Genomic DNA, 9,387 nt, shown 5'->3' with positions numbered 1-9,387 from the left:
GAATCCTGATCACTTTTTTTTCTTCTTTTTACCATTACTGGGGTGAAATAGAGTGATTGAGATGAATTTTTTTTTTTGAGACCAGACCAACCGGAATAAATACAATAAAGTCGACCACTGGTACCCTTGTATATGCCAGCTGAGTTGACCTAGAGTTAGGATTATCGACCACTGGTTCCCTTGTATTTGCCAGTGTGTTGATATTAGTCCAGACCAGTATCTCAGTCCATTAGGATAGGTTCACCTTAGTCAACATCATCCACATTTTTATCTACATCCATCTTCTTAATCTATCCATGTGATTGGTTGACTCCGGTTTATGATGTCCAAAAACTATCTAGGTAGAGCTCTGTCACTTTATATGAATTTTAGTGCAAACTCGTGTACAACAATTGGAATTTCGCATCAGGGTACTTCCTCCCGTAGTCAATAAGTATGCCAACCAAGGAGATTCTTTAGTGCCTTCTAAGGTTCTGCATAGATAGCTAGGGTCTGGAGTAATGGTTTTGTGGGCACACCTCTGGTAAACCCTCCCGAGATTAACTCGGTTTTATTTATTTTTTATTAGTTTTGCTCGAGGACTAGCAAATAATAAGTTTGGGGGTATTTGATAGACGCTTTATGTGTCTACTTTGTCCTCAATGTTTCGTATTGTTGGTACTCGTTTTCGTCCTTATTATGGTGTTTTGTGTATTTTTAGGTATTTTTGGAAAATAAATATTGTTGGAAAAATCGGCTCGAAAAATCACTCGGAACACCCCCGGAGGACACTTGCTATACGGAGCCCAGATTTGGCTAAGGGGCACCCCAAAAAGGCAGCTGTTATTCGCACCCCACAGCTGGTTAGGGGGACACCATCTTCTTCATTTGAAACTTAAAAATTGGCGGGAAAAATGTGGCAGCTCTCTGAGAATGTTTCGATCAAAATTTGAAGATGTTCTAGGTGGACTAAAGGGCTAAAACTTCATGGGTAGTTGTGATATGTCATAAAAGAGCTGGTATGGGTGTTTGCTTCGATCAAATTTGGCTGTAAAATCCGTGACAAGGAATCAAGGCAGCCCGTGCATGAGAAGAATAGTTCACGGGTTTTGGAAGATTTATGCGTGTTCTTCTCGTGTATGATGACTCTAGCAACACTCTGGACCGTGAAGAAGATAAACGAGGAGATTTTGCAGCTGTAGAGACACGTTAGAAGCTAAAACATGGAAGAAAATATTCATAGAATATTTTTCTTCACTGCCGAGTTTAATGAAATTTTTTGAGAGTTATGACGTGATATTTTGCTGCTGTTGAGTATATATAGGGTGAGGGGATCATAGATAAGTGAGGGGGAGAGATTGGGAGAAGTTTAGAGCACCACAGAGTCAAAAAAATCGAATTTGCAGAGAGACCACCTGCTGCTGCTACTGCCATTGAAGAACACTGAAGAACACGAAGAACGGACCTGCACCAGCAGTCATTTTCCTACAGTAATAACGACTCACACCTTTGGGTCGTACATCAGGCAGACTTATTTGCTACAACGTTTGCGACACAGCTGCAGCAGTCTTATTTGGTCATTGAGGGTTGTAGTTCTCTGGTTTGTAACAAATATAATTGTTACAAACCCGGTTTTATTGTATTTCTCATATTCTCATCATTTGTAAACCATTTTTGAGCATCAATGAAATTATTTGAGAGGTTTTCCAACATGATGAGTGGCTAATTCTCTCGTAACCAAGGCAATGGATGAAGCTATTCATGAACAATGGGTAACTATTTCATTTTCTCTAATATTTAATTATAATTCACTCAATCACTGCTTTTGCAGAGTTCTTAAAAGTTTACATAATTTTTTTCATTAGTTGTGATTCAATTAGATAGGTTATGCTTTGGTTAGGTAATCTATGCTTAAGGGATACAATTAATTTTTGAGAATATGTTTGATTATTTGTGGATTAAGAAATAAAGGATTAAAAGGATAATTAGAGTTATGAAACATTTGACATCATTCATGTGTAATAGTGGATTCTAGTGTCTTGGTTACGTCTCGCCCACTTTGTTAATATTTTTGTATATAATTTTATTAAATCTTTAAATTTAATCTTCATAAGTCCGAGAGTTTGAACCTCATTACTACAACAACAATCAAAATTAATATCACATAGTGGAGCCATTGGCACATGCCAGTGACATGGTGGCATGGCCAAAGCTAGGATTTAGCATCGTGTCCAAAGTTAAGGCTTGGCGGCATGTCCAAGGCTAGAATTTGGCGTCGTGGCCAAAATTAGGGCTTGGCGGCATGGCCAAGCTATGATTTGGCGTCGTGGCCAAAATTAGGGCTTGGCGGCATGGCCAAGCTAGGATTTGGCGTCGTGGCCAAAATTAGGGTTTAACGGCATGGTGACTTTTTTTTGTGCAAACGGAGCCATGGCCACACCAAAGGAATTATGGCAGAGCCATAACACGATGGCCATAGGAACAAGGGCGGCTATGAGTGGCCATAGCATGGAGCCACTTTTAGGGTTTCGTGGGTTTCACATGGCTCGTGGCATGTTGTGGGGCCCTAAGTGGCGTAATTTGGGCCACAACTGGAAATTAGGGTTTCGACTAACGCCAATAAAGCGAGATCGTGTTTCTGATTTAGGATACCCCAATTGGAGTCCGTTATGGGGTTGGCCACGAACAGAAAGGTGGGTTAGCACGTAGGCGCTATTTATGGCACGTTGGCACGTTCGGCATGCTGCTATGGAAAAGTGGCGCGTTTGGCATGCACGTTTAATGCATTGACGCGGCATGGCATGTTTGGCATGCCATTAGCATGCGAGCGGGATGACACGTTTGGCATACATGTTTGGCATGCCATTGGCATGTCGGCGCGGTTTTTGGAAAGCCAATTGGCTTTGTGACCGTCTGGCGCCATTTGCCCTTTTTAACACTATGGCAGGTTTAAAGCGACCTAATTGGTCAATAGAAAATAAGGGCCGGCCAAGCATGGGCGCTTCCATATTTCCACCGCGTGGTGGATTTAAATCGACCTGGTTGGTCGATGGGGAATAGGGCCGGCAAGTACGGGCCCAGCCACAACTCATGTGCGTGTGGAGGGTTTAAGGCAACCTGATTGGTCGACAGGAAACAAGGGACGGTCGGGCAGCATGGGGTGTGGCCACTTGCAAGTGGCGCCGGCTGGCCTATGGCATGGACACACCTCCCTTCGTTGTTGCTCCTATTCGGCGGCTCATTTTATTCCTTGCTTCCTGATTTTAGGTAGGATTTTGCACCTACTAATCCATGGCGGATTAATTTCCTAGCTTTCCTAAGCTTGGTTTCGACCAACGGGTCCAATATACTGCACATGGCACAAAACCCTAATTTTTGCAAATCAGGTTAATATTTGAATCTTGTGAATTATCACAAAATTGATTGAATTATGTGTGTTGACACAGAGTTCTTTAAGTTTATTGCCAGAGAGCAGTATGCTTTCCGATTGAGTACTTTTATGCAAGGACCTTAACCTTGATACTTGGAAATTCATGCTACTCTATTGCGAGTGAACACAAATTATCATGCCATATAAATATTAAGGGTTCGGCCGGGGAACATAGCACAAAAAGTATTCAAAAAAACTTATATTATTTGAATAATACAGGCAGGGTGCCGAAATTTACAGAGTATCTGGGATTGTTGCTACATGCACCAGTCTGGATAAATTTCATGTGAATATATTGAGTTGCTTAATAAATGCGCCAGTGGAGAGGTTGGACACTCATAAATTTTACATGGCTCCGTATGGACACACCTCCCTTTGTTGCTGCTCCTATTCCGCGGCTCCTTTTATTCCTTTCTTTCTGATTCTGGGTAGGATTTTGCACTTACTAATCCATGGCGGATTAATTTCCTAGTTTTCCTAAGCTTGGTTTCGACCAACGGGGTCTAATATACTGCACAGGGCACAAAACCCTAATTTTTGCAAATCAGGTTAATATTTGAATCTTGTGAATTATCACAAAATTTATTAAATTCTGTGTGTTGACACAGAGTTCTTTAAGTTTATTTCCAGAGAGCAGTATGCTTTCCGATTGAGTACTTTTATGCAAGTACCTTAACCTTGATACTTAGAAATTCGTGCTACTCTGCTGCGATTGAACGCAAATTGTCATGCCATATCAATATTAAGGGTTCGGCCGGGGAACATAGCACAAAAAGTATTCAAAGAAACTTATATTATTTGAATAATACAGGCAGGGTGCCTAAATTTACAGAGTATTTGGGATTGTTGCTACATGCACCAGTCTGGATAAATTTCATGTGAATATATTGAGTTGCTCAATAAATGCGCCAATGGAGAGGTTGGACACTCATCACTTTTACATGGCTTTGTTTCTTTGAAGAGTGACGGCACATTAAATGCAAGGTTTTACAAATTTAGCCCTGAACTAAAAACCACCATCAACAGAAATATTCAAGAAATGGCAAGAGTAATGCTTCATAATAAAAACCTACCATTAACCTTCTGGGGGGAAGCTGTTTTTACAGCCTGTTATCTTATAAACAGAGTCTATTTAAGATCTAAAACTCGAAATACCCCATATGGATTATGGTATGGAAGAAAACCCAATCTAAGCTATTTAAGGGTTTTCGTAAGCAAATGTTATATTTTCAAAGACAGAGAACATGGAGGAAAATTTGACTCCAAAAGTGATGAAGGAATTTTTCTTGGCTATGCTTCTGACAGTCGTGCCTTCAGGGTATACAATCTCAGAACTAAAGTCACGATGGAATCAATTAATGTGGTTATTGATGACATTAGCGATTTTTTCCAAGACAATCACACTGCAGCAGAACTTCCTCCCTCTGAAACTGTTATTAAGGAAAAACAGACTGAAGTCGAACCATCAGTTTTTCCTTTAGTTAGTGACACAGATGATAAAGACGATAATGAAAGTATTGTTGAACAACCCAATGATACCGAAAATATTGTCCAAAAACCTGTTAAATGGGTACATCAAAGACACTCTTATGAAGACATCATTGGAGATGCCAATGCTAGAGTTATGACTCGAAGAGAACTTCAGAACGTCTACCACTGTTCATGTTTTCTTTCTTTAATAGAGCCGAATAATATTGAGGAATCACTCAGTGAACCTGCTTGGGTAAACTCAATGCACGAGGAACTCAATTAGTTTAAAAGACAAGAAGTGTGGGAACTTGTTCCTAAGCCACCAGGAGTAAACATCGTTGGAACAAAGTGGATCTACAAGAACAAATCAGACGAATTTGGGACGATTGTCAGAAATAAAGCTAGGCTCTCATTGCTCAAGGATATTCTCAAATTGAAGGTATTGATTTTTATGAAACTTTTTCTCATGTTGCTCGTCTAGAATCAATAAGATTGTCACTTTCCTATGCTTGCTATCTTAAGATAAAACTCTTTCAAATGGATATTAAATCTGCTTTTCTGAATGGGGATTTAAAAGAAGAAGTATTTGTTGCTCAACCTAAAGGATTTGAAGATCCATTATTCCCTGATTATGTCTTTAAACTTAAGAAGGCCTTGTATGGACTAAAACAAGCTCCAAGAGCTTGGTATGATAAACTGACATCCTTCTTACTTCATGATAGACACATTTTTGTGTCCGATTTGTCTCGATTCTATATATTATTAGGGCTCATTTTTGTACTTGTTATGGTGTTGTATTTATTTATAGGTGTTTTTGGCCAATAAACATTTTTGGAAAAAATTGGCTCGAAAAGTTGTCGGAAAGCACCCGGAGGACATTTGTTATTCAGACTCTCACTTTGTATAAGGGGTAACCTAATTACTAAGGGACATCCCATTTCCAAGCAGTTGCTAATCGCACCCCTACTCTGGATAAGGGGCAACCATCATCAACATTTCAAAAACCAGGTTTTGACCGAAAAATAGTGCAGTGAAGAACAGTTTTGGCAATCGTGATTTGGAGGAGTTTGAGGTCGATTAAACCTCTGTTTTTCATAGGATAGACTCCTTATGGGTCTAGGAATCTGATATGGGTGTTTAAATCGATTATACTGGGCTCAATCGACGGATTTTTCTCACAACAGAAAATATGGAAAGTCACGTGTGTGACCTGTTTTAGGGAATTTTAGAAAGATTAAAGCGTTGTAAACCTTCCCTAAGATTTGTATCTATCTAAGGAAGAGTTTAGAATAAAAAGGAAAGCTCAGAAACGCGTAGAAATTCTAAAACAAGAAATTGCCGCAACTTGGCTGTGAAGAGAAGAAAAGAGATTTTGGAAGATTTGGGAGAGATTTAATCGGTATTTTTGTAGAAGAGGTGTCGAGAGTTTGGGAACCTAAAGAGAGCCAGAGAAGAAGAAATCAGAGCTTTACCAAACTCTGTTTCTGCTGCTGCTGAAGAGGAAGAACGCGAAGAACATTGACGCACGGGAAACAGTCGCAGAACAGTATCGTTGTTTAACAGCTGAAGAACATTAAGCTTTGCAGGGCAGTCGTATTCTAGGGTCTTAAAATCAGCGACAAAGCAACAGTTTTTCTGTAACAGTTCCATTGTAACAGCTGTTTTGCAACACCAATACATTGTTGCAAACAATCTGTGTTATTACTTTTCACTCTTTTAATCATCTTTTGAGCAACAAACACATATTTTGAGATCATGATTAATATGAGGAGCTAAACCCCATTGCTGAGGCGATAGAGGAAGCTATTTTTCCAACAAAAAGTGGTATATTCTATTTTATCTTTTTATTTGCAATAATTATATGATTATATGCCTTGAACTATTATTGAATATGATTTTTATTTGAGTGATTGTGATCTATTTTGATGGAGTATGCTTAGTTTTAAGACTTTTGATGCTTCATACTTGGTATTTACAATTATTACTTTTGAAAATCTACTTGTTGCAATATTTTAGAATCAAATTAAACAAGAAAATTGCATAAATATAAGTATTGGTTTAATCACTTTGAACTTGGAAAATAGTGGAATCTTAGCCTCAATGTTTCTTTTAGTATTGATATCATCTTTGATTGAGTTTGCTATAATTTTTAGTGAGTTTTCTATTTTAATATTAAAATTTAAGTATAATTAATATCCTTCACAAGTCTGAGAACCGAACCACTTTTACCACTATCTACAAATCACATCAATTTTTGGCGCCGCCGACGCGGACTTGTTTTTAGGGTTTTAGATTTATTTATTTATTTTTATTTATTTTTGATTATTATTTTTGTCCTTTTTTATGTTTTTGGGTATTTATCTTGTGTCTACAGGTTCTGGATCATAAAGAAAATTGAGCCAAGGAGTTTGGTGATTTCATAAAGACTTGGAGTTAAAGATTTAAGCAAAAAACACAGAAAACAAGACAATTTTAGTTTAGGGTTTGTTTATTTTATTTAAAAAAAAAAACTGTATTAGGGTTTATTATTTTTGTAATTTTTCTTTATTTTTTTTTTTGGACTTTTGGACTTTGGGACATTATTTTTTTTTATTACCCTACGGAAGGGTACTTGAAATATAAACTGTTTGTAGAGAAGGAGGACAATTACGATATTGTCTCTGCACCTTGGGTTCGTACACTAGACATTGGAGTCAGTGTCCCGAGTCGACTACAACCGATTCATCCCCCGTATGGAACGGGAGGTAAGATTCTAAACACTCGTGAATCCCCTGTCAGCGAGTTACTGGACTCCTTCGTATGCATATATGTTGAGGACTGAATACGGACATTTATTTTTCTAGTAAAGGGCAAGGCCTAGCCATACAAGATAAGGGTTCGGATTTCATCACCGTTCTCTTCTTGCCCGCTTTAAGAACACGTAACCTACGCGAACCTAAGCCTAAAATTTTGACTAGAACGAGACCGATAAGGTAACGAGCTTAACAGGAAAGTCATTCGAAAAATATTGGTTACTCTTTTAAGCATACTTCGAAGTTCTTGACGGTTTCTGTAAGTTGAATGCGTGACTGCGCCGCCTTGTAATATCGGTGAGGCCTTGGGTATCAAAGCTCCACCGAGCTTCCCTCGCCTCTATTCAACTTACGTTAACTCGGATTGATTCCAGAGGGGTTTGCTTAAATTGTAATGAATTCCCGTTCGAAGGATTAGAAGCTGGTCTAGAAATAATCTAAGTGGAGCCATCATGCTTTTTGTTTGCTAGAAATCAATAGGTTTGATTTGGTTGAGTCGGCCTTGATCTGTGTTTGCTTACCCTTCAAATTTAGAAAATTCTATTATATGTCTGAACGTAAAAGAGACGCACTAGGTAGAGTTGTTAAAGAGAAACCTAGTAGTTCGAAGCGTCTCGATTACCTTAATCTAGAAAGTACGGATTTTGAAGAGTTTGTTTTTGAACGTTCTTTGACCGAGGAGAGAATCCTTGTTGCTCCGATAGCGCCAGAAATGGCGACTTTGAAAGCTTTGTTGAATCCAACTAGGACTACATGTCCTTCGTGTATTAAGTTAGCTGAAACGGAGGCACCCTATGAACTGAAACCTGGGACCTTACAGATGCTCCCAATCTTTTTAGAGAAAGAAAATGAAAACCCTTATTACCATGTTAGGGATTTTGAAGAAATTTGTAGTACTCTAAGAATCAGAGGCTTAGATGATGATGCTTTGAAACTTAGGTTATTCCCATTTTCCCTGAAAGATAAGGCCAAGTCGTGGCTGTATAATTTGGACTCCGAGTCAATTGAGACATATGAACAACTTACATCTGCCTTTTTCAATAAGTTTTTCCCTAGGCACAAAACATCTGCACATTTTCACAACAAGAGGGAGAATCTTTATATGGGTATTTGGAAAGGTTCAATGATTTATTAGCCCAGTGTCCTCATCATGGTTTAGAAAAGGTTAGGCTAGTTCAGATCCTTTATGAGGGTTTAGATTATTCCACAACGACCATGGTTGAGTCTCTATGCACTAGTGGATTTGAAAACCAAACTGTTGATGCGGCGATGAAATTTTTTAATGAAATCGCCGAAAAAACCCAGCAATGGTAAAATAGTAGGGCACCCCAGAAAACAATTCTTTTAAATAGAGGAAACGTTAATAGGGTAAAAGGAGGTTATGAATCAGATGCCAAAATTGCTGCTATAACAAAAAGGTTAGAAGCCTTAGAAGTGGGTCAGACTAGTGGTAGAGTGGAGCCTTTTTGGGAAGGCTAGAATATTGAAGAGCAGGCCAATGCTCTTTATAATAACACTATATTTGATAACCGTCAAAAGATTGTCCCATATTCAGAAACCTATAATCCTGGTTGGAGAAACCATCCGAACCTTCCGTGGTCTAAGGGCCAAAGTCAAGGTCAGTTTAGTAATTCTAATGCTCCCCCAGTTTTTGGCTATACAAAGAATCCCCAAGGTCAGTTTAGTAATTCCATTTTCCGTAGAACAGAGTCTACA

The 9,387-nt window shown here is 38.7% G+C and overlaps 1 non-coding gene across 1 annotated transcript; it reads right to left on the bottom strand.

Moving 5' to 3' along the window:
- Positions 1-8,725: 8,725 nt before the first annotated feature.
- Positions 8,726-8,828, bottom strand: LOC113284791. The gene has a single exon (XR_003328399.1). It is a non-coding gene; the product is annotated as a small nucleolar RNA R71 (small nucleolar RNA).
- Positions 8,829-9,387: the final 559 nt, after the last annotated feature.

The sequence above is a fragment of the Papaver somniferum genome, chromosome 5 (assembly GCF_003573695.1).
Source record: "Papaver somniferum cultivar HN1 chromosome 5, ASM357369v1, whole genome shotgun sequence".
NCBI lineage: Eukaryota > Viridiplantae > Streptophyta > Magnoliopsida > Ranunculales > Papaveraceae > Papaver > Papaver somniferum.
The sequence above is the reverse complement of the archived record's forward strand: the minus strand, read 5'-3'. Positions and strand labels throughout refer to the sequence as shown.